This window comes from Ovis aries, chromosome 2, assembly GCF_016772045.2.
Source record: "Ovis aries strain OAR_USU_Benz2616 breed Rambouillet chromosome 2, ARS-UI_Ramb_v3.0, whole genome shotgun sequence".
NCBI lineage: Eukaryota > Metazoa > Chordata > Mammalia > Artiodactyla > Bovidae > Ovis > Ovis aries.
This window is the reverse complement of record NC_056055.1, coordinates 188063441-188090471: the sequence shown is the minus strand read 5'-3', so window position 1 is coordinate 188090471 and position 27031 is coordinate 188063441.

Here is a 27031-nt window from a genome sequence, read left to right as displayed (position 1 = left end):
GCACTTGGCAGCATGCACTAAGTAATAGATCTATTTGTTATCAACAGTTTTTGAAAGACCAGGGCAAGATTAGGAGCCATTCAGGCAGGGTAGGTGAACAAGAAGAAGTACAAAGAATACACAACAGATGTGACTTGGAACTAGCAGGACAGCGACCTGAGAAGATGGAAGAGGGCCATTTATCAGGGATCTTCTTCCCCAGAACTTAAAGAATCACAGTGGGAAAGGATGCATAGATCCCTGGAGACCCTGCTTGGGCCATGGCAGCAGCACAGACAAGTCAGGACAAGCGGCAACAGAATGAGGACCTGCTGACACTACATCTGTGAATCTTGCAGGTCTGGTGCCCAGGATTCTGCACCATTGCAGACCTCATGACTGGCGACTCAACCTCTGCTTTCAGGGAACAGCTGGTCTGCAGAGACAAGGCGCTAATTAGAATAATGAGGACAAATCATCACAGTGAATTGATGACTCACCAGCCTCCCCCTGCAGAGAGGGCAATTGCAGCCCACTCCAGTACTCTTGCCTGGAAAACCCCATGGACAGAGGAGCCTGGTAGGCTGCAATCCATGGGGTCACACAAAGTCGGACATGACTGAAGTGACTTAGCAGCAGCAGCCTCCCCCTGAGCACCATGGTGAGTTTAATGAAGAGGGTAACTCCTAGAATTGCTGCAGACAGCAAACATTCCTGAACTTCTATGACACTGCTCATGTCCAGGGAACAGTTCATTAGGAGAAAGACAACTTTCCCTGTTTCAATTTTGGCTGATCTGGTCAATAAAGACACTTGTTTAACTGATTTTTTCTCTTTTCAGATAAGATCTTAGAGGTTAGATGGCATGACAGCATGACCCACACCATTACTGCAACTGAACCACAAACAAATGTTGTCTTCCTCAAAAGAAAGAAGGAAAAAGAAAAAAAAATCCTACAGTGTTCATTTTCCTTCACTCTGATTTCTAAATTACAGGGAAGATTCCAGTACTTTGATAGACGTTACATTCTGGTGTGTAGTTATGTTTCATTCACGAGAAAGCAGAAAGTACACTGAAAGTAGGCAACTCATACTTATCATACTGACACTGTGCCAGGTATGTTATTTTTTAAAATTTAAATTAAAATTCATTGGGGTTTTAGTTGATTTACAGTGTTGTGTTAGGTTCAGGTATACAACACAGTGAGCTAGTTATACATATACATATATCCACTTTTTTAGATTCTTTTCCTATACAAGCCATTACAAAGTATTGAGTATAGTTCCCAGTGCTATAGAGTAGGTCCTTATTAGTTATCTATTTTTTATATGCGTGTGTGTGTTTACTCAGTCCCTAAGTTGTGTCTGACTCCTTGCAACCCTATGGACTGTAGCCTGCCAGGCTCTTCTGTCCATGGGATTCTCCAGGCAAGAATATTGGAATAGGTTACCATTTCCTCCCCCAAGGGATGGATTTTCCCAATCTGGGATCAAACTTGTCATCTCCTGTGTCTCCTGAAATGGCAGGCAGATTCTTTAACACCTTGCCACCCGGGAAAAGTGAAAGTGTTAGTCGCTCAGTTGTGGACTGTAGCCTGCCAGGCTCCTCTGCCCATGGGATTCTTCAGGCAAGAATGCTGGAGTATTTGCCTACTGGAGTAGTTGCCAGGGGATCTTCCTGACTCCAGGACTGAACCTAGATCTCCTGCATTACAGGCAGATTCTTTACCATCTAGGCTTTCCCTGGTGGCTCAGAGGGTAAAGCCTCTGTCTGCAACGCGGGAGACCTGGGTTAAATCACTGGGTCAGGAAGCTCCCCTGGAGAAGGAAATGGCACCCCACTCCAGTACTGTTGCCTGGAAAATCCCATGGACAGAGAAGCCTGGTAGGCTACAGTCCATGGGGTCGCAAACAGTCAGACACGACTGAGCGACTTCCCTTTCTTTCTTTACCATCTGAGCCACCAGGGAAGCTGTGAGAGCCACTTGGGAAGCATTTTATATATAATAGTGTGTATAACCCTTCAAATGACCGTCGTAAAAACATCTAAAAACAGTAAATGCTGGAGAGGGTGTGGAGAATAGAGAACCCTCCTACACTGTTGGTGGGAATATAAATTGGCACAGCCACTATGGAGAATAGTATAGGATTTCCTTAAAAAACTAAAGCTAGAGCTACCATACAATCTAGCAATCCCACTCCTGGGCATACATCCAAAGAAAACCAAAATTTGAAAAGATCCATGCACCCCATGTTCATTGCTGCACTATTTTTAATACAATAACAATATAAAGCAAATATTAGTAATATTATCTCTAGACAACACAGGAAAAACTCAGTGTGAGTTTGATTATCCAACTTGTTAGTAGTTATACAGAAAGGAAATGATAGGAATAGACTCAAGGGCATTTAACTGCACAGCCTATATTCTTTCCAACATGAATCCATATGTTCCTGTTACCAGCTCCATCTTGTTAAGAACTGACAGCCCACAGCACCTCTGCTCTGAGGCATTTGTCTGAAAATTAAAGGCTGATTATTAATAGTTATGAATTAAGACATGTAGTAAGACATTGAAGACTGCATCAGAAAGATTGGAAAAATTCCCACCTGTGATGGAGAGGACCTGAAATTCTTCCTGCCTTCTGAATTCTTGAAAGTCAAAACACTCGAGTTGCTGACTTTCAATCTAAAAAATTAATTTTGAAGAAACAAACAAGAAACCTGTATGTTTTCCAGGTGTATATACTGTCATCAATCACAATCCCACTGTGTGTGCATGCTAAGTTCCTTCCATCGTGTTGGACTCTATGCCCCTCTGTGGACCCCACCAGGCTCCTCTGTCCAGTGGGACTCTCCAGGCAAGAACACTGGAATGGGTTGGCATGCCCTCCTCCAAGGCATCTTCCTGACCCAAGGATAGAACCTGCATCTCTTATGTCTCTGGCATTGACAGGTGGGTTCTTTACCACTAGCACCACCTGGGAAGCCCTACACCCCAGATTGACATCTGTAAGTTTCAGTAAGGTTAGAAGTCCACTGTAGAAGAAAGATTTTCCAGAAAATGTCAAGTCAATGGGGCCCTTTCAGGCTAGGAAATTACCTACATTTGCAAGGTGACAAAAACAGTGACATATATTACATTCTCTGTGAGGATGAGCCCATGGCTGTGATATAGCCCACACAAGTGTGTGAGAAGTTAGAAAATAACTTCAAGTTTCTAATGACTTTGGGGAAATAGCATAATTACCCTTCACACTGTTTATTCTCAAATTCCAGTGATTTTGAGATTCGATGATGACACCCATGTGGTCTTATCTTTCAGGCTAGAAGATCAAGCATTATATACCTTTTCTCATTTAAATTTCATAATAAAGTTATAAATTAGATAATATTTATTCCCCTTATGAAGAAGAAAGGAAAGAAAAAATAAAGTTTTGCAGGGATTAGACAATAGCAAGAAGGCTACAATTAAAGCTATTAAAATTGGTATTCACAATCAGCTTTAATGACAGGATTCCAGGTGATTGAAAAAGACTGTGTGTGTATATTTGTGTATGCACATGTATACGCACATGTAGATATAAATACATGAAGAATGAAATGATTTCAGTGTTTTTCAAATCACACCACATTACTATGAGTAACTTTCTGGCTATTATCTTGAAACGTGCTTTTTTCTTAAGAATAATTGATAGTGGGATTATAAAACTGTAAGCGTCCTAGAGATAATAGCCAAGGCCTTTATTTATAAAGAACGACCCAAAGCCCCCAGGATGGTGCTGAATTACTCATGACTCACACATAAAGCTAGGGGCTCAGGTAAGATTTTTTTTTATCAAATCGATTGTTTTCCAAGGTCAGCATTTATCCTGAGCTTGGATATACAGGATAATATACTGCCCTATACAGATGGCAAAGCATCACATACATGCACAGAGACACACACAGAGAGAGACACACACACACAAGCCAGTGAAATAGAAGCTATTTTTCACCCCAGGTTACATTTCCTTTTACAGAAATCTCCACTGATTCTTCTCCCTCAACACCCAGGGATTCACCCTTATTAGCATGCTCACTGGGGAAACAGAAAAGATGATTGGAAACAGAAAGTGGCAGAAGAGCCGGGAAAATTCCCACTCCTGCCTGCAGCTTTGAATGCGTTACTATCGCCTTCATTTTCTTTACTTATTCTCCAGAGCTCCTTGTTAAGAAAATCATTCATTGCTTGCCTATTGTAGGTACTAACGAATCTTGGCTCTGGCTGTGAGATGCAGGCAGTCTTCCTGGGAGGGAGGGGGGACGGAAGGATGCCTAGTGGAGTCTCCCACTACCCCCTTTCTTTTCTTCTGTCTTCAGAAGGAGAAAAGGAATCAGGAAGGAATTCACTGACAATTCAACCAAATAGCAAGGCAGTGACAATATAACAGCTGCCACAAAAAGAAGGGATGAATAGCAATTCACCCCGCAGAGACCGCCTGTCCCCCCAGCACAGCCAGCATCCGGTCCTTCCCTTGCCTCTTTGAGAAGCAATGCTTTGTGTGCTGCGTGGGACCAGCCTAAGAACTTTGCAGAATTAGAGAAATGAAAAGTCCACCAGACCCCAAGCTGGTTTCCCTCGAACCTTGGCTTCGTTCTACTTTAGACATTTGTGGAGTTGGTGCTTCTGTTCCAGCTGGAGGCGCAAAGTTTCTGTCTGAACTGCAGCCAGGGGTGAACAGAATTCTAAGTCCCTGAGATGAAAGTTTTGCTGAAACTGCTGGCTAATTTTGACTGAGACTGGGGGCTCAGCCTTACCCAGTCAGGAAAAGCTAGATCACTTATCAGGTGCACTGTGACCATTTCAGGGCCGGGGTCCTACCCAGGACCAGGGGTTCTACCACAGATGGTGAAGAGAGAGCCTGGGTCTTCCTTGGCCACTAAGGAGCACAGGCATCCTTGACCCAGTTACTTCTCTCCTTTGGTATCAATTTCCGACTGTGTTAAATGCATGTTTGATCTAAGGAAGCATATTTAGACATGAACCCCCAATCTGAAGAAAATTGAGAGGAAAGCACTATATGTGGAGCAAGCTCAAGCTCTTCTGGCTGAAGCAGTAGGAAGACAGGTTGGGTGCTGATGAGGCAAGGCCCGTAGAATCGTGTCAGAAATGAAGATGTTCACAAAATGTGAATATTCTCTCTTCCCTCATTTTATATTAGACTTACCCTAACATTTGGAAAACAGTCATTGAAATATAATTCTTGATTGCTAAAGCAGCCAATCAAAAAAAAAAAAGTATATGCTACATAACAATCAGCCATCACTCTATCCACTTAACAATAACACATTTTACTTTACAGTTCTTACTGGTATCTGACATTAGGTTGTGACTTTATTTAGTTATGTGTTTATTGTACTTGTCTCTCATTAGATCACTCTCCGTAGAGATCAAGGTTCCATCTGCTTTATTAGTCATTATGCTTCTAGCACTTAATGCTTGGCACATAATAAATACATATTGAATATATGCCTGGATTTCCCAGAATTTGATTGGTATTCTTCCTTGCCCCCCTCACTTGGGGTCACCTTAAAGTCTAACCAGTGGAAGAAGCTCCCTTGACTCTCTCAAAGGGTCATTTTCTTTGAGGGATTAAAAAATGAGATTTTTAAAAACTTTCCAAAAGAATGCCAATTCTACACATTTTGTTGTACTAAAAAATGATCATCCTCCACCAAAATTTCAAAAACATAAGTGGGATCTCAGTGTGGGATCCAGTAGGAAAGCTGATAAACACAGAGAGGTAGCAATTGGCTGGTAGGCTGCCTACTGGCCCAGGGTGGGCAGGAGCCTGAAGCTCCATGGATGAACTGAGCCCAGGAGGCTGAAGCTCTGGAATCAGCAGCAAAGAGCAGGCAGCCATGGCTTTCACTCTTCTGAAAGCTTTGAGAGCTTCCAAGTAGAGTCTGACAATTTGATAAAGTATAAATTGCTGGATTATTAACACAACTCTCCAAAAGAGCTCTCGGAAGATTCCATTGCCCTCCCAGCAGTGCTCTCAGATTTCTTTCCCTTCCTAGGGGTGATACTAGTCTTTCCCCTGGAAGGGACATTGTGCCATAGAGTGAGGCTAGGCTTGCCTTAGAGCTATGTTCAGTCTTAGTTCAGTGCTGCTACAGTTGTGCTGAGTACTTCTGCAAAATACTAAACCTCATCTGAAAACAGGTACTGCTGCTGCTGCCGCTAAGTCGCTTCAGTCGTGTCCGACTCTGTGTGACCCCATAGACGGCAGCCCACCAGCCTCCACTGTCCCTGGGATTCTCCAGGCAAGAACACTGGAGTGGGTTGCCATTTCCTTCTCCAATAGATGAAAGTGAAAAGTGAAAGTGAAGTCGCTCAGTCGTGTCCAACTCCTAGCAACCCCATGGACTGCAGGCTCCTCCGTCCATGGGATTTTCCAGGCAAGAGTACTGGAGTAGCGTGCCATTGTCTTCTCCAGAAAACAGGTATAGCTCCCTACAAAGAGTTTGAACCATTGGAAACGATGTTTGCAAGGTAACAAATAATAACCACAAAATTATTATTTCCTACCAACTACAGGAAATGGCAACCCACTCCAGTATTCTTGCCTAGAAAACCCATGGACAGAGGAGACCGGCTGGCTACAGTCCATGGGGTCGCAAGAGTCGGATATGACTTAGCAACTAAACCACCACTACTACCATTTCTTTAGTTGATGTCAGCTTAGGAGGGCATGATTTATGTTTTAATTTCAAGCAACATAAACAAGCATTTAACATGATCACAATACAGTATAAACCAAGGATGAAATGTAAACCTTGTAAAACGGAATATAGATATATGGATGTCATTGCACACAATATATAATGTAACGAATGTATATTTTCTCTCTCTATCCTCGTCCTTCCTTCTTTTATTCTTTTGCTTCACTTTTCAAAATGACAGAAAAAGTTATTTCCCATTTTCTCATAATTCAATTGATAAATATTTATGATTCTCTATATATATGACCAATGATGGTAACACATTTCTTATTTGTTTCACACGTATTTTAAATAATGAAAATATGTCCAAGTACAAAGCTTTTATTTAGAATTTTAAGATAGCAGCTGAATCACATGGAATAACTCAATCTTTTGAGTTTTCACTATCACAGTGTTTTCACTATCTCTCTAGAAGGCAATAAACTTAGTGGCTAAAATTTGGGGGTCTGGGGGAGACCAGAACTGTTAACTTAAAAGCTGTGTGATTTTGGACAAGTCAATAATCTTTCAAAATTTTGTCTAACTGTAAAATGTTCTAATAGCTCTTATCTCTTGGAGATACTATAAAATGAAATTAAATAATGCGAAACATTTAATATAAAGCTTGACAGAAGCCTTCAAAAATGTTTATTGCCATTATTATTATTACTTAATTGTTATTATTCTATTTTTATCATTAAATACTACAAAGTGTGTGTTGGATAAGCAATTATATCTTTAAAAAATCTGGCAGAGATTTTAAAAGTGGATTTCTTTTTTTTTTTTGGTACATTAGGTAAATAATGAGAAACTTGGATTAATGCCTTTTGGTCAAAATACTGTTTGTTCCAAACACTATTAAATTTCTCAAAGTTACTTCTCATATAATTATGGAAAAACAAAGTTTGCATAATAATAAATACCTGGGTATAAAGAAAAACTTTAATGATGTATATGAATTTTCCCAAACACATGAGTTCAGCCTCCTGGAGATAGTTCTGTACTTTTTAAAGCATACAAAGACAGATATTTTAATTTCTTAGATCTAGTCAGGTAACAATCATTGATCTCAAGAAGTATCTACCCAAAATACAAATTTGTTTTAAAAAAAGAAAGCCAAGAGGATGAGTTATTTTTATCAATCAAGACATTCATAATTGATTAAAGGAAGATCCAAGAACATGAAACACAGTTTGGGTCAATAGCAGAAAATCCTTCAGTGCCTTGACATTCGTATCATTGAGAACCACAGAGAGTGTTATGTGAAGCAATCCTGCGTAGAAGGTACTAACATAGGTGTTAAAGAATATGCACTCTACAAGCCAATAGGGTTGGCTTGGGCTTGGGTCATTCATTAATGAACTTTCTCTGATGAAGGGCCCAGCTCAGTCACTGGTGGACTTAACCTAACGAAGTTAAGCTTCAGTTGTCTCAAACATAAAATGAAACTAATGCCACCAGCCTCACAGGATTGTTGCTTCACAGGATATAAAGTGCTTAGCACAATAGCAGAGATGGGGCTAGAAATTTGATCTCTTTTCTGGAAGATAATACTCATTCCACAAGTGATAGGATTAGCATAAGAGGGAATGTGGTCCAGCATTTTTCCAGAAAAAAAATGATAGGTTTTTTTTTTTTAATAGTAGATATTTAACAAAAGCTAAGTAGAAGATAAATCTTAATACAGACATTAGCATGAATATAAAAAACAGCTAATTTTTCCTCGTAAGATCATGATCCTTGTGGTGGATTTCTTTTCTTTTTTTTTTTCTTTTTTTTTTTGGTGGTGGTGGTGAAGGGTTTTTTGTTTATTTGCTTATTGGGGTTTTCTGGTTTGTTTTGTTCTGCTCTATAAAAGGTTTGAATGAGTGTGAGTGAAAGTTGCTCAGTCATGTCCAACTCTTTGCAATCCCATGGACTGTATAGTCCATGGAATTCACCCACTAGAGTAGGTAGCCTTTCCCTTCTCCAGGAGATCTTCCCAACCCAGGGATCGAACCCAGGTCTCCCACATTGCAGATGGATTCTTTACCAGCTGAATCATAAGGGAAACCAAAGAACACTGGAGTGGGTATCCTATCCCTTCTCCAGTGGATCTTCCTGACCCAGGAATTGAACCAGGGTCTCCTGCATTGCAGGCAGATTCTTTACCAACTGAGCTATGAGAGAAGCCCTATAAAAGGTTTATCTATCCTAAAATAGTAAGATTTAACATTTCACTCACTTTGGCTTGCATTTTAGGCTCTGCTGAGGAACTCTTGAAACAAGTAAGAATCACAGTAACAGAAAATATATAGATAACTGTTGTTGCAAGAGCAAATATCCAAAGGCACTGGCAGCCATGCCTCTGGTTGCCAGTTGCTGGAAGCCACACATCTTCTGGAATTCTGCTCTCTGGCTTTTCTAGTCTGTCCTGTGGGCACCATCCTCCCAGGATTCCAGTGGAGAAAACATCAGCCATACATCAAAACTCAACCTGCTCTGATGATTTCCCAAATTGCCCAAGGACGTTAATATTTCAAAGACTGGTTTTTCCATTCCTAGAAAATTCCTAAGTTCCCTGGTCCTTTAATATATCTGTCCCCCGCTTTAAAGGACTTGATGTTCTATTTTATTTATTCTCTGGGAAATGAAAGTGTCCACATGGGTCTCACTGATAAGATGGCTAGCTAATTATGTCGACCTCACAAACAAAGAATTAAATCACAGTGATCCTTGAGACTGACCAAATTGCCCAAAGGGCATCCTGTTATCTCACTGGTGCCTATCTTTTCAAAGCTGCGAGACCACCAGATTCCAGACCTCCAGCTACATGACTTTCCCTTCAGAGAATTTTTCATTGGTGGGGTATATGAAGGACTCTGTCAGAAAGAGAGGGCTCTGGTTCTCCTTAAGGGCCAGTCACGTTCTCTTTTCCCTCTAATAAATTTCCCTTTTCTGACTGACTGCCTGGCTCACTCTCTTTTTCTCTGCATTCACCTTACAGGAAAGCCTTAAGTTTAAATTCTTGCTATCATTTTCCTCCACCCAGATGCCTCTGTCTGCAGGGAAAATGCTTCTTTTCAATAAACAGCTAAGGAAATAGTCAATTTCTCACCCCAGGAGGCAAGTGCTACCCTGGCAGGCCCTTCTGGCACAAATAAGGCAAACAGAATATTTGTGTGTTTTTTGTTTGTTTGTTTTTTAGGTTTTTGTTTGTTTCCTATCTCACAGTCAGGGGTTTTTCACAGAAAAGTATCCCATTTGGGTCACTGGCAGACCAAACCAGGGTGGGAATGGCATGCTTAACTCAGAGTCCAAAGCAAAAATGAGTCTACATCTTTATCTGCCATCTTTCAAAATTTTGCTCTGTAACTGACTTGAGTAATTTTTGAACAGAGGAGAAACATTTTCCCAAAAGAAGCAAAACCAGTTTTTAGAGATTGAACTCAAAATCCACATTTAGGTAAGAACACAAAATACACACAATAAATTTACCTGACCCTGCAGGGACACCATGTTGCTAATACCCCCAATTTGCATGACTAAAGAAAATACTTAACCTCTTGGTTTCAAGTAGTTGTCTCATTCATTTGCATAACCAAAATAACTCCTTAATGTGGCCTTTTTTCTGGACCAAAGGTAGATACTTTCCAAAGACAAATACCACTGTGTCCCCTAGGCAGCCGCCAATGACAGAGCTTCAACAACATGAGATATAGTCTTAATGAGCTCCTCATCCATTTCATTTTGTCTCATAACCAGTAACCCTTGCTTTTCTGTAACTGTAACTAATACTAGTTGGAGTTGAAATTAATTCAGCATTTATTGAGAATCTTAATATACAGTTTTCTAATCACATGGCAGAGGTTCAGGCCTTGAGGGCTCACAGGATACAAGAACAAAGAGAAGAGACACATAAAGAGCACAATTAAAGTATTAATAGGAAACAATCACCACAGCAGAGATTTAAAAACTCTGAATGTTCAGAGGAGAAAGAAATTATCTTGTTTAGAAAATCTTCAAGAACAGAGGGCATTGAATTGGGCTTTGAAGCACTGAATAGATTTACAGACATCTGGATAGTAAAGTAGATGAATATTCTTGGTGGAAAAATCTAACATGATCAAAAGTTATGAAAAGTGGATAACTTGTAAAATGAACAGTATATACTGAATAAACTTGTCAGTATAAAAAAAGGAAAAAAAAAACCTTCAATATCTGAATACTCAAACATCATTTAATTGTCTTATACAGAAATAATTTCATTTTCTCCTCTTCAGTGCCTACTAAAGGCAAGCATTAATATCCATACTTTTCTGAGGAGGCAACTGAGAGCAGAGATATATAAGATGACTTTTCTAAAACAAGTTATAGGCTTGTTCTGACAATTCACTGATTTAATTCATATAGAATTTTTAGCAGAGGGCCTGATATTGAGAGGGATGGTGGCAACTGTTGAAATATTTAATATCAATAGTAGGCCACACTAGAAATCAGAAATGCAAAACACTTCTAAAGGCTGGAATCTTCCTATAAATGTGTGCTGCTGCTAAGTCGCTTCAGTCGTGTCCAGCTCTGTGTGAACCCATAGACAGCAGCCCACCAGCCTCTGCCATCCCTGGGATTCTCCAGGCAAGAGCGCTGGAGTGGGTTGCCATTGCCTTCTCCAATGCATGAAAGTGAATAAAGAAAGTGAAGTCACTCAGTCGTGTCCGACTCAGTGATCCCATGGACCGCAGCCTACCAGGCTCCTCCGTCCATGGGATTTTCCAGGCAAGAGTACTGGAGTGGGTTGCCATTGCCTTCTCCTAAATGTATGCTATTTGTAATTAAATACGTATTTGAACTAAATGTTAAATTCCAAGACCTACTTGAGATACTTCATCAATTCAGAGTTTCTCTTAAAGGAAACTGGATCTAAAGGATGCATTATAAACTGAGAAAACAGTTAAATTTAATATTGAGAGTGGGTTTCTCTTTAATAAAGAGGTTGAATGCACAGAGATGAAGGCCCAGGTAGGTAAATAATAATGGAATGAAGTTAAGAACTACGACAAGGATGCCATCCCGGAAGGTGTGGGGATTAGTGGAATAGACATTTGGCTCCATGCGCTCTGTGTGTTGTGTGACTCTGCGGCCCCCTATGCTGGTTTCATCTGTGTTGAATGACTCTGCAGTCACTTGTGTTGGTTTCATCTGCTTGGGATGATGGATGATTTCCCTTTCAACTTAAGAATTCTCAAATCCTAAGATTTACACATTATCAGTTTCTGAGTTTGTATTCAAAATTTGTGTGTAGGAAATATGTTTTATAGTAGATGGGTGATAGATAATGCTTGCAATCAATCACAATTTTGTGAATGACATTTACCTATTTTTGTATTATGGTCAGGCACTACATATAGACATGTCACTGATTAAATAAAAAGGATTCCAGTCCTAGGTGAGTTCTTCCAAGCTTGATTTTCAATGATCTGTAAAAGTATGCAAATTGGTTCTCATTTTTCCCTGAACAAGGATTAAATTAGTATGTATTGTAAATAACGGCTCACAGAGCAAAACCAGGCTGAACAAATAGCAACATTTGGAAATAGAAGCAAGAGATGATGAAATGAAATGCAGCATGAAAAAATGCTCAGAAACTCTACAGAAAAGAACATAAAACAGCAAATCAGCAATTTTTATAATGCATTAAGGAAATGAAAGGAAATCATGAGACCATTTGTGCATTTTGGCCCAAAGAATAGAGATGGTTGAGTTCCTTTAAGCCTGCTCTTCTAGTATTTAGTATAAATACTTACAGTATAAAGTGTGTGGGATGATTAAAGAGACATAGATGCTGGCTTATGACCTGTCTTTGATCACTTGTGAATAATGACATTTCTCTCCAGGCAGAGGTTTCCTCATCTATAGAATAGGAAATCTATACCCACCTTTCAGGGACTTGCCTGGTGACCCAGTGGTTAAGAATCTGTCTTCCTATGCAGGGGACCCTGGTTTGTTCCCTGATCAGGGAATGAAGGTCCCACATGATGCAGGGCAACTAAGCTCACATTCTGCAACTAGAGAAACCTGTGCACTGCAATGAAGGCTCAGCACACTGAAAAAAAGTGCTACAATTAAAAATAAAAATATGTATATATAGCCAGCTTTCAGGTTTCTATGGGAATGCTATCTGTGTAAGATAACTTATAATTTGTCAATTGTGCTATGAATTTAAGTTGTTAAAATTATCATGTTATTTTATATGGAAAAGCACATGATGCAGTGTTATTATTATACAATATAATACTCATTTTTCAGATAAAGAAATTAAAACTCAGTGAGGTTATATTCACAAAATAAATTTAAGAAGTACAGTTTAATAATTGCTTAATAAATATCCAGGCACTGTGTTCCTTTATTCTTTAACTTTTTACAAATATTCTACAAGGTGGATTATCTTATGTCTACACTACAAATGAAGAAACTGAGGCTTCAATATCTGAAGCGATTTTGTCCAAATCAAACACCTTGGAAAGTGTGAAAATGAGATTTAAAAATCAGTGCATCTGTTCTTCAGTTTATAGTCTTAGCTGTGATGTTTCAGTCGAGCAACATCATAATTAAGTGTCTTACTATGGTGGGAAAAACTATACCAACCAATAAAAGAGAGTGTGTTTGTTGGTTGGAAGGTGGGTGGAGATATAAACCAGAAGGGGTTACTGTGCTCACCTCTAATGCTGCACAAAAAGAATATCACTGACTAAGCGTGGGTCTCAGGCCCAAACTTGGGAACACTAACCTAGCAGTCATAAAAAGCAACCTGAAGCCAAGAGCCTAACAGCAAGTTAAAACCAAGTGCTTACAACACCAGAGATCAAAATCAGGGAAACAAAGTTCAGTCATCAAAGTCAAAGAGCAGATATAAATCTAGAAGAAAAACATTCCATCAGAAATCACTATAATGAAACAACTATAATGAAAATACTAAAAGGCTGATAAAAAGTATGGAAAGCATAATGAAAGAAATAGGGCATTTCAGCAGACAGATGGAAACAATAATAATAAAAAAAAAGGACAGATGAAAATATTAGAAGTGAAAAATACAGTTACTGAAGAATCCATTTGCTGGAGTAAGCAGCAGACTAAACAGAGCAGGGAAAAAGATCCGTGAACTTGAAAATACATCTATAGAAACTATCAAAACTAAAACACAAGTATAAAAAAGAGTGAAACAATAGACACACTATTGGAGATCTGACATATAACATCAAATATGAAATATATGTGTCACTGGAGTTTCATAAGGAGGGAAGGGGGAGAATAAGGCAGAACAAATATTTGAAGAGATAATAACCAAGAACGTTCTTATATAAACATGAGCAAGATGGTAAACCAGGTAGCTTCAACCTCTCTTCTCCCCACCAAAACACTGAAGAAAAAGTAGAAACTGTCAGAATCCTGAAAAACAAAGTTTGCACTAACCAAACAAATACTTAATGATCAGGAAGCTGCCTCAAAATGGTAGGTATGTCTTGTGATAATTTTATTTGCCTTTACATCCCCAATGCACCCCTCCCCAGTGTTATAGCCATGTGTTCTGGGAAACAAACTCACTCAGAAGGACAATGCAGGTAGTGGAGTGCAGTTTACTACACCGGCGGGCCCAAGGCAGAGTCTCCTCTTAGCCAAGGACCCCGACCAACATTTGTGAAAATCTTTGTGTATGTGTATGTGTATGTGTCTGAACCCACCACTCCAAATTCCTTGAGACTTACATAAACCAAGGAAAATACAATCCCAATAACCCCATCATTCACGTGCTATGTGCTCATGTGCTCAAACAGTCAAACAATTAGCCAATAATCAATGAACCCGAGGTTACACTCCGATTGATACAGAAAAATTTAGGGCCTGTATGGAGGAAGGGGTGATTAGTGTATGTTTTCTCTTAGGCGATGAGAAACAGGGCAAAGACTAATAGAGATTTGCCAAGAAAATGCACTGGTTATAAAAAAAAAAAAAAGCCTCTTCCAACAACACAAGAGAAGACTCTACACATGGACATCACCAGATGGTCAATACCGAAATCAGACTGATTATAGACTTTGCAGCCAAAGATGGAGAAGCTCTATACAGTCAGCAAAAATAAGACCGGGAGCTGACTGTGGCTCAGGTCAGGAATTCCTTATTGCCAAATTCAGACTTAAATTGAAGAAAGTAGGGAAAACTGCTAGACCATTCAGGTATGACCTAAATCAAATCCCTTATGATTAAACAGTGGAAGTGAGAAATAGATTTAAGGGCCTAGATCTGATAGATAGAGTGCCTGATGAACCATGGAATGAGGTTCGTGACATTGTACAGGAGACAGTGATCAAGACCATCCCCATGGAAAAGAAATGCAAAAAAGCAAAATGGCGGTCTGGGGAGGCCTTACAAATAGCTGTGAAAAGAAGAGAGGCGAAAAGCAAAGGAGAAAAGGAAAGATATAAGCATCTGAATGCAGAGTTCCAAAGAATAGCAAGAAGAGATAGGAAAGCCTTCTTCAGCGATCAATGCAAAGAAATAGAGGAAAAGAACAGAATGGGAAAGACTAGAGATCTCTTCAAGAAAATTAGAGATACCAAGGGAACATTTCATGCAAAGATGGGCTCGATAAAGGACAGAAATGGTCTGGACCTAACAGAAGCAGAAGATATTAAGAAGAGGTGGCAAGAATACACGGAAGAACATAACCTAGATAATCATGATGGTGTGATCACTCATCTAGAGCCAGACATCTTGGAATGTGAAGTCAAGTGGACCTTAGAAAGCATCACTATGAACAAAGCTAGTGGAGGTGATGGAATTCCAGTGGAGCTATTGCAAATCCTGGCAGATGATGCTGTGAAAGTGCTGCACTCAATATGCCAGCAAATTTGGAAAACTCAGCAGTGGCCACAGGACTGGAAAAGGTCAGTTTTCATTCCTATCCCAAAGAAAGGCAATGCCAAAGAATGCTCAAACTACCGCACAATTGCACTCATCTCACACGGTAGTAAAGTAATGCTCAAAATTCTCCAAGCCAGGCTTCAGCAATATGTGAACCGTGAACTTTCAGATGTTCAAGCTGGTTTTAGAAAAGGTAGAGGAACCAGAGATCAAATTGCCAACATCTGCTGGATCATGGAAAAAGCAAGAGAGTTTCAGAAAACATCTATTTCTGCCTTATTGACAATGCCAAAGCCTTTGACTGTGTGGATCTCTATAAACTGTGGAAAATTCTGAGAGAGATGGGAATACCAGACCACCTGACTTGCCTCTTGGGAAATCTGTCTGCAGGTCAGGAAGCAACAGTTAGAAGTGGACATGGAACAACAGACTGGTTCCAAATAGGAAAAGGAGTACGTCAAGGCTGTATATTGTCACCCTGCTTATTTAACTTCTATGCAGAGTACATCATGAGAAACGCTGGACTGGAAGAAACACAAGCTGGAATCAAGATTGCCGGGAGAAATATCAATAACCTCAGATATGCAGATGACACCACCCTTATGGCAGAAAGTGAAAAGGAACTAAAGAGCCTCTTGATGAAAGTGAAAGAGGAGAGTGAAAAAGTTGGCTTAAAGCTCAACATTCAGAAAATGAAGATCATGGCATCCGACCCTATCACTTCATAGGAAATAGATGGGGAAACAGTGCAGTGTCAGACTTTATTTTGTTGGGCTCCAAAATCACTGCAGATGGTGACTGCAGCCATGAAATTAAAAGACAGTTACTCCTTGGAAGGAAAGCTATGACCAACCTAGACAGCATATTCAAAAGCAGAGGCATTACTTTGCCAACTAAGGTCCGTCTAGTCAAGGCTATGGTTTTTCCTGTGGTCATGTATGGATGTGAGAGTTGGAATGTGAAGAAGGCTGAGTGCTGAAGAATTGATGCTTTTGAACTGTGGTGTTGGAGAAGACTCTTGAGAGTCCCTTGGACTGCAAGGAGATCCAACCAGTCCATTCTGAAGGAGATCAGCCCTGGGATTTCTTTGGAAGGAATGATGCTAAAGCTGAAACTCCAGTACCTTGGCCACCTTATGTGAAGAGTCGACTCATTGGAAAAGACTCTGATGCTGGGAGGGATGGGGGCAGGAGGAGAAGGGGACAACCGAGGATGAGATGGCTGGATGGCATCACTGACTCGATGGACGTGAGTCTGAGTGAACTCCGGGAGTTGGTGATGGACAGGGAGGCCTGGCGTGCTGCAATTCATGGGGTCGCAAAGAGTCGGACACGACTGAGCAACTGAACTGAATTGAACCTAGATACAATCTTCAAGGTTCCCCTGTCTGTAGGGGGCCTTATCCTTCTGTTGTTGTTTTCACAGTCACTAAACACAGAGTTTGGAGTCCATTGGAAAAATGGCCGAGTATGGTCACCATAAACAGGCCTAAGATGGAGTCCAGGCCCTATGAATTTCTTCTTCCCCACCACCAACCCCTCGTGTAGGGATGGACTTGTTCTTGAAGCAATGCCGGCCAGAATCAGAATATGGCACTCTTTCTATATCTCTGGAGGGAAAAGAGAAGATATAATTGACAAATATCATGTAGATCAGTTCTAATCTGTCTGGTGTTACCTGAAAAACTAATGCAAAGTGATCATCTTTGTTTCATTAACTCAGAACTCATGCTAGAAAAGCAATGAACTTTGGTTGAAAATACTGCAAAGCAAACTAACAGTCTTTGAGACACCTGTGACAAAAGACTGCAGTCAAAGAATAAACTAGAATGCATGAAGTCCAGAGAAAAAGCTCCGGAGAGTTTTTCAGAGAACTAAGACCTTCAGAAGTAGCAATGTATGCTGGGATTTTAGAAAGCTACATGTATGCCCAGGGCAAGATGCAGGCAGGCTGAGAAGTGTGAGCTTTCACCTGGCACTGATCCCTGGAGTCAGTACAAACCTAAGTGCTCAGGAGAGCACCAGCATAAATTCAGTCTTCAGGCTTGGAGAGATTGGTTTTCTATCTCTTTCTCATTTTATTTTTTGCTGTTTTGTTTGTTCATCTGCTTGCTTTTTTATTTTTTGTTCTTTTAGAATCTTTTAGAACCATAAATAAATATTTTGAAAAGACTTAAAAAGTTGGCAAATCTTACAAAGAAGAGAGGAGAGAAGACACAAATAAGTAAAATTAGAAATAAACGTAAGGGCATTATTACTAACCTCAAAGAAATAAAAAAGATAATAAATAAGTGATGTGAAAAATTGTATACCAATGGATTTTATAACGTAGATATAATGGACAAATTTCTATAAACACATGAAGGAGGTAAACTGTCTCAAGAAAAAGTAGAAAATCTCAAATAAAGAGACTGAATCAGTAACTAAAAATCTCCCAACTAAGAAAGTCTAAGAGTATGTGGCTTTACTATTGAGTTTTGTCAAATATTTAAGGAATAATTAACAAAAATCCTCTTCTAATTCATAGAAAAAGAGGATAACTCATTCTTATTCTTGTATGAAACAAACTGATAACAAAACCAGATAAAGATATGGCAAGAAAATTACAGCCCATCCTTTATGAATATAAATGCAAAACTTCTCAGCAAAATACTAGCAACTTGAATCCAACAGCATATTAAAAAACCAAATGAGATTCATCTCAGAAAAGCAGCAGTGGTTCAACATAATAAAATCAATCAGTTTAATACTCCATATTAATAGTACAAAGAAAAAACCCATATTATTATTTTAATTTATACAGAAAACATATTTGAAAAATCCAAAACCTTTCATAATAAAAACATTTAGAAATGCATGAATAGATGGTAAATCCCTCAACTTGATAAAGGGTATTTATGAAAAAACACAGCTAACATTGTATTAAATAATTAAAGACACAAAACTTTTTCCCTAATATGAGGAATAAGACAAGGATGCACATTTTCATCACTGCTATTCAATATAGTACAAGTTCTGGCCAGAGCAATTAGGTAGGAAAAAGTGAAAGGTATTTCAATTGAAAAGAAAGAGCTGAAAATATCTCTATTAACAAATGATATGATCCCATACATAGAAAATTTTTTAAAAAATCACCAAGGAAGCTACTATAGTTAATAAATTAAGAAAACTTGCAAGGTATAAGATAAACACACAAAATTCAGTGGTGTTTCTACATATCTACAATGAGCAATCTGACATTTAAAAAAAATTAAGGAAGCCTTTTTATTTACAATAGCACTAAAATAGCTAAGAATAAATTTAATCAAGGAGATGAAAGATATATATACTAAAAGCTTTAAAAATATTATTGTAATTTAAAATTAGCTAAAAAAAAAAAAAAAAGAAAGATATCCCATATTGGTAAATAAGAAAGTTAACCATTGTTGAGATATTCAGTTCAGTTCAGTTCAGTCACTCAGTCGTGTCCGACTCTTTGCGACCCCATGAATTGCAGCACACCAGGCCGCCCTGTCCATCACCAACTCCTGGAGTTCACTCAGACTCACGTCCATCCAGTCAGTGATGCCATCCAGCCATCCCATCCTCTGTCGTCCCCTTCTCCTCCTGCCCCCAATCTCTCCCAGCATCAGAGTCTTTTCCAATGAGTCAACTCTTCGCATGAGGTGGCCAAAGTACTGGAGTTTCAGCTTTAGCATCATTCCTTCCAAAGAAATCCCAGGGCTGATCTCTTCAGAATGGACTGGTTGGATCTCCAAGAGACTCTCAAGAGTCTTCTCCAACACCACAGCTCAAAAGCATCAGTTCTTCAGCATTCAGCCTTCTTCACAGTCCAACTCTCACATCCATACATGACCACAGGAAAAACCATAGCCTTGACTAGACGGACCTTAGTTGGCAAAGTAATGCCTCTGCTTTTGAATATGCTGTCTAGGTTGGTCATAGCTTGTCTTCCAAGGAGTAAGCGTCTTTTAATTTCATGGCTGCAGTCACCATCTGCAGTGATTTTGGAGCCCCCAAAAATAAAGTCTGACACTGTTTACTGTTTCCCCATCTATTTCCCATGAAGTGATGGGACCAGATGCCATGATCTTAGTTTTCTGAATGTTGAGCTTTAAGCCAACTTTTTCACTCTCCTCTTTCACTTTCATTAAGAGGCTTTTTAGTTCCTTTTCACTTTCTGCCATAAGGGTGGTGTCATCTGCATATCTGAGGTTATTGATATTTCTCCCGGCAATCTTGATTTCAGCTTGTGTTTCTTCCAGTCCAGTGTTTCTCATGATGTACTCTGCATAGAAGTTAAGTAAACATCCAACACGCACATTTCCAGGAGAAATATTAATAACCTCAGCTATACAGATAACACCACTCTAGTGGTAGAAAGTGAAGAGGAGCTAAAGAGCCTCTTGATGAAGGTGAAAAAGAAGAATGAAAAAGTTGAGTTAAAACTTAACATTCAAAAAACTAAGATCACGGCATCTGGTTCTATCATTTCATGGCAAATAGATGGGAAAACAATGGAAACAGTAATAGAATTTATTTTCTTGGGCTCCTAAACCACTGCAGATGATAACTGCAACCATAAAATTAAAAGACACTTGCTTCTTGGAAGAAAACTTATGACAAACCTAGACAGCATATTAAAAAGCAGGGGCATACTTAATCCTCAAATTTATTTGCAAGGGGAATTACAAGGGGCCCTGAAATAGCTAAAACAATTTTGTAAAAAGAACAAAATTTGAGGTTCACACTCTCCAATCTCAAAACTTCCTATGTCTCCAGTACTCAAGAGTATAGTACTGACATAAGGATGAACATGTAGACCTACAGAATAGAATTTATAGTGCAGAAATAAACCCATGTATCTAAAACCAATTAGTCACTTTAACAAAGTTATTAAATTCATTCAACAAGAAAAGTCTCTTCAATAAACAGTGCTTGCACGTGAAAAAATAAAAAAGAATGAAGTTGTATCCTTTCCTCAAACTGTCCCTAAATTTAACTTAAATTGGATCAATGACCCAAACATAAGAGCTAAAACTATGAAAATCTTAGAAGACATAAGGCTAAATCTTCATGAGTTTGGGTTTGGCAATGGATTCTTAGATATGACATCAAACTATGAGCAATAAAAAATAAAATATAGATAAATTGAGCATTATCACAATTTTTCATTATGTTTCAAAGGATATTATCAAGAAAATAAAAAAGACAACCTATGGAAGTTGAATAGAATACAAGAAAATATTTACAAATTATATATCTATAACAAATAAATATCCAGAATATAAAAATGTCCTATAAGGTCAACAACAAAAAGACAATGAATCCAAGTAAAAACAGGAATAGTATTTGAATAACTGTTTCCCTGAAGATGATATACAAATGGCTTATAAACACATGCATGCTGCTGCTGTTCAGTTGCTTCAGTCATGTCTGACTCTTTGTGACTTCAGGGACTGTAGCCCACAAAGCTCCTCAGTTCATGAGATTTTCCTAGCAAGAGTAGTGGAGTGGGTTGCCGTTTCCTCCTTGCAGGGATCGAACTTAGGTCTCCTGCATTGTAGGCCAATTCTTTAGCATCTGAGACATCAGGGAAGCCTGTCATTAATTTTTATGGAAATGCAAATCAAAACCACAATGAGATATTAGTTTACATCTACTAGGATGATTGCAATTGAAGGAAAAAAGGAAAGAATTGAAAATAAGAAGTGTTGGCAAGGATGTAGATAAATTGGGACACTTACGCATTGCTGGTGAGAATGTAAAATGGTGCAGCCATTGTGAAAAACGTTCAGTGGTTCCTCAAAATGATAAGTATAGAATTATCAAATGACAGCAATTGTAGTCCTAGTGATATAACCTAATGGATTAAAAACAAAAGCACAAATACTGTATACCAGTATTCACTGCAGTATTATTCACAGTAGCCCAAAGGGAGAAACAATTCAAGAATCAACAAATGAATGGATAAACAAAATGTGATATGTATACACAATGAAATATTTTTCAGCTATAAAAAGTAATGAGATTCTGACACATGCTGAAACACAGATGAAACTTGGAAACATGCTAAATGAAAAAGCCACACACAAAAGGACAAGTATTGTATGATTTCACTCATGTGAAACCTAAGAATCATCAAATTTATAGGGGTGGAAAGTAGATTAAAGGTGACCAGGGACTTAAGACTTGGAAAAATTGAGGGGGAAAGGGGATATTGTTTCATGCTTATCAAGTTTCCATATAAGGGGGTGAATAGTTTTGGAAACAAATAGTGAATACCATATACAAAATTATGAAGTAATTAATGGCTGGGAAATGTGCATGTAAAAAAATGTTTAGAATAGCCAACTTAAGATTATATATATTTACCACAGTTAAGAAAACAGTGCCATCCATGTTAATAATAAAAAGGTAAACTGGGATTGCTCAATCGGCCATTTCATTTTTCCTTTGGGAAACAGATGCCTCCACAGTTTTTTTCTGCTCAATGTTGGTGTAACTAAAGGGGTAGGGTAGAGACCATGCCTGAGAAGGTCTATCCAGCAATCTTTCCACCCATTTTTCTAACTGGTATTGCCCAGTATGGAAGGAGGAAGTGGCTGCTAAATTAATTCACCTACCCACCCTATTTCATCTAACCTCATGCTGCATCCTCTTCAGTTCAGTTCATTAGCTCAGTCACGTCCGCCTCTTTGCAACCCCATAGACTGCAGCACACCAGGCTTCCCTGATCGTCGCTAACACCCAGAGATCGCTCGAACTCATGTCCATCAAGTCGGTGATGTCATCCAACAATCTCATCCTCTGTCTTCCAAAGTTTTGACTAGACAGACCTTTGTTGGCAAAGTAACGTCTCTGCTTTTTAATATGCTGTATAGATTGGTCATAGCTTTTCTTCCAAGGAGCAAGTATCTTTTAATTTCTTGGCTTCAGTCACCATCTGCAGTGATTTTGGAGCCCAGAAAAATAAAGTCTGACACTGTTTCCATTATTTCCCCATCTATTTGCCATGAAATGATGGGACTGGATGCCATGATCTTCATTTTTTTCAATGTTGAATTTTAACCCAGCTTTTTCACTCTCCTCTTTCCCTTTCATCAAGAGGCTTGTTAGTTCCTCTTCACTTTCTGTTGTAAGGGTGGTGTCATCGCATATCTGAGGTTATTGATATTTCTCCCAGCAATCTTGATTCCAGCTATGCTTCATCCAGCCCAGCTTTTCTCATGATGTAGTCTGCATATAAGTTAAATAAGCAGGGTGACAATATACAGCTTTGACGTACTCTTTTCCCAATTTGGAACCAGTCTGTTGTTCCATGTCCATTTCTAACTGCCACTTCCTGACCTACATACAGATTTCTCAGGAGGCAGGTAAGGTGGTCTGGTATTCCCATCTCTTTCAGAATTTTCCACAGTTTGCTGTGATCCTAACAGTCAAGGTCTTTGGCATAATCAATAAAGCAGAAGTAGATGTTTTTCTGGAATTCTCTTGATTTTTCTATGATCCAGTTGATGTTGGCAATTTGATCTCTGGTTCCTCTGCCTTTTCTAAATCTAGCTTGAACATCTGGAATTTCATAGTTCACATACAGTTGAAGCCTGACTTGGAGAATTTTGAGCATTACTTTGCTAGCATGTGAGATGAGTTAAATTGTATGGTAGTTTGAACATTCTTTGGCATTGCCTTTCTTTGGGATCGGAATGAAAATGGACATTTTATGGTCCTGTGGCCATGGCTGAGTTTTCCAAATTTGCTGGCGTATTGAGTGCAGTACTTTCACAGCATCATCATTTAGGATTTGAAATAACTCAGCTGGAATTCCATCATTTCCACTAGCTTTGTTTGTAGTGATGCTTCCTAAGGCCTACTTGACTTCTCATTCCAGGATGTCTGGTTCTAGGTGAGTAATCACATCATCATGGTTATCTAGGTCATGAAAATCTTTTTTGTGTAATTCTTCTGTGCATTCTTGCTACCTCTTCTAAATATTTTTTGCCTCTGTTATGTCTATACTGGTTCTGCCTTTTATTGTACCCATCTTTGCATGAAATGTTCCTTTGGTATTTCTAATTTTCTTGAGAACTCTAGTCTTTCCCATTCTATTGTCTTCCTTTATTCCTGCATCTTTTACCTTCAACTTTATGAAGAATAAAGATGAGAGACTTATATAATTTTCTCTACAGCGGCTGCATCAGGTACATGTCCACCAACAGTGTATGAGTGTTCCTTTTTCTCCACAACTTCACTAACATCGTTATTTCTTGTCTTTTTGATCATAGCAATTCTGACAAGTGTTAGGTTATCTCTTATGATTTTGTTTTGTTTTCCATTTCTGCAATGATTGGTGATGTTTAGCATCTTTTCATACGCCTATTCGCCTTTTGCCTTTCCTCTCAAAAACTGAAACTACCATATGACTGAGCAATTCTATTCCCAAGTATATAACTTAAAAGAAAAAAAAACCCCACTAATTTGAAAAGATACATACACATCAGTGTTCATAGTAGGATTATTTATGACTGCCAAGATTTGGAAGCAACTTAAGTATCCATCACTGGATGAATAGATAAATATGTAGTATATCTGTCTCCATTTTCACAATGAAATACTACTCAGCTGTTAAAAAAAAGAATGAATTTTTTCCATTTGCAAGAACATGGATGGACTTGCAGGGCATTATGCTAAGTGAAGTAAGTCAGATAGAGAAAGACAAATGCTGCATGCTGTCACTTCAATGTGGAACCAAAAAAAAAAAAAAAAAAAAAACCAACAAACTAGTGAATATAACAAAAAGAAGCACACAGAGATACAGAGAACAAACTGCTGCTAAGTTGCTAAATCACTTCAGTCGCTTCCAACTCTGTGTGACCCCATAGACAGCAGCCCACCAGGGTCCCTCATCCTTGGGATTCTCCAGGCAAGAGTACTGGAGTGGGGTGCCATTGCCTTCTCTGAGAGAACAAACTAGTGGTTACCAATAGAGAGGGTGGAGGGGCAATATATGTGGAAGATACAAGGGACTGTACACGCAAAAACAATAACAATGTAATATGCAATATGTAATTGTAGAATTCAAATATAAATAACCACAGTAAAAATAGCCCGGATGTCTCAGATGCTAAAGAACATGCCTGCAATGCAGGAGACCCAAGTTCAATCCCTGGGTCGAGAAGATCCCTGGCAAAGGAAATGGCAACCCACTTCAGTATTCTTGCCTGAAAAATTCCTTGGACAGAGGAGACTGGATGGCTATAGTCCATGGGGTTGCAAAGAGTCAGACGCAACTGAGCAACTAACTAACATGCAAAACAAAACATGAGTAAAAAGCAAAAAAATATATAAAATAAATCTCATCCATTCTTTGTACCAAATATAAAAATTAATTCAAAGTTCATCATAGATCTTTCCAAAATAAAAAGCCACTAGAAGAAAATTTGAGAAAAAAATATTTGTGGACTTGTGTTAAGCAAACTTTTTTACATATGATATCAAAAGCTTATTCCAGAAAAGAAAAAATTGATAAACTGGAATTTATCAAAATTAAAAACTTACACTTTTTGAAAGATAGATGAATTAATGAAAAGATGACTTAAATACTGGTGGACAATATTCATACAGCTGATAAAGAACTTACATCTAGAAATATCAGAAAGGAACAAACCTAACTTTTAAAAAAAGGTAAATGATTTTCATAGACCCTTCTGCTTATCAAAAGCAACCATTAAGATAATGATACACATATTCAGAAAATAGTTTCAAGTACATATATCTTCCAAATCATTAATATCTAGAATATACAAAGTCATCCTTATATACAATAAAATGATGAACATCCCAATAAAAGTGACCAAAAATACTTGAACATCTCACAAAAGAAGATATATGAATAGACAATAAGTACATAAAAAGGTCCAGACTATCAGTAATTACCAAAGAAATACAATTTATAACTCCAGTGAGATGCCATTTCATATCTTCTGGCATCATCCTTCCTCTTCATAAGAAGATTATTTACCAACCCGAATTGGAGAAGGCAATGGCAATCCACTCCAGTACTCTTGCAAGACATGCAATATACATGCAAAAACATGAATATACACGATGCAGATATTATGCTGATTGAAAAGAGGCCAACACAGGAAAGCTCATATTTTATCATCTTATTTAAAAATGGATTCTAGACTAGGCAAAACTAACTGATAGAAGGGTTTGCCTGGCAGGGACCGACTGGAAAGAGACAAAAGGCCATCTTCATGTCTGGGGATGATGGGAAATATTCTCGACATTATTTTAGGTGGTGGTAACATGGTATGCTATTGTAAAAATTCATTAACCTAAACGCTAAATATTCATAATGAGATATGTCAATTATACCTCAATGAAAATGAATTAAAAAGATATTTGGATAAGAATTAGCTAATTTTATAATATTGTTGATAAGTTCAATTATTTCTTATCTCCAAATGATAAAAAACAAAATGGAACACTACTTTGAGCTGCATTATGATATGAGCAAGAATCAATCTTTAATGTTGTAAACCAATGATATTTTGAAATTGTTTGCTCCTAAGGCATAACCGTGGAGAAGGCAATGGCACCCCACTCCAGTACTCTTGCCTGGAAAATCCCATGGGTGGAGGAGCCTGGTAGGCTGCAGTCCATGGGGTCGTGAAGAGTCAGGCACAACTGAGCAACTTCCCTTTCACTTTCATGCATTGGAGAAGGAAATAGCAACCTACTCCAGTGTTCTTGCCTGGAGAATCCCAGTGACAGGGGAGCCTCATGGGCTGCCATCTGTAGGGTTGCACAGAGTCTGACATGACTGAAGCAACTTAGCAGCAGCAGCAGCAGCAAGGCATAACTGAGGAAAAGGTCATTAATAAATCAATCAAGTCATATTTGTTCTAAGGCAAATTGTCTTCCTATTTCTGCCACTTTTAGATCTCATCATCTATAAATGTTTAAAATGCAAAACCTATCAATCATCTGTAACATTTCTCTTTTAAACTTTCTGTATACTATATTATTCCTTCTAGAGAAACTATAAAATTCTACATAGGGGAGGCCAACTGTCAGGAAGTGTGGAAATTGATATTAGAAGCTGGAAATATGATATCCAAAGGCTTATGCTTTTTAAAAAATAATAACTTATGATGACCATAGCTGTAAATGACAGTTTTTTATACTAAGGGATAAGGAGTTGGGGAATCAATTTCTTTCTTTTCTAGATTACTGAAAATTAGAACAGACTACAATCCTATACACAATCCCTTCTAACACTCCCAGGAAAATGTTGAGAGTTAAGACTGGGAGAAGAAAAAGGATTTAAAACTAACATATTCACTGAACATTATGTACCTGGCATTTTGCAAGATGTTTTGCATAAATTATGTCATTTAATC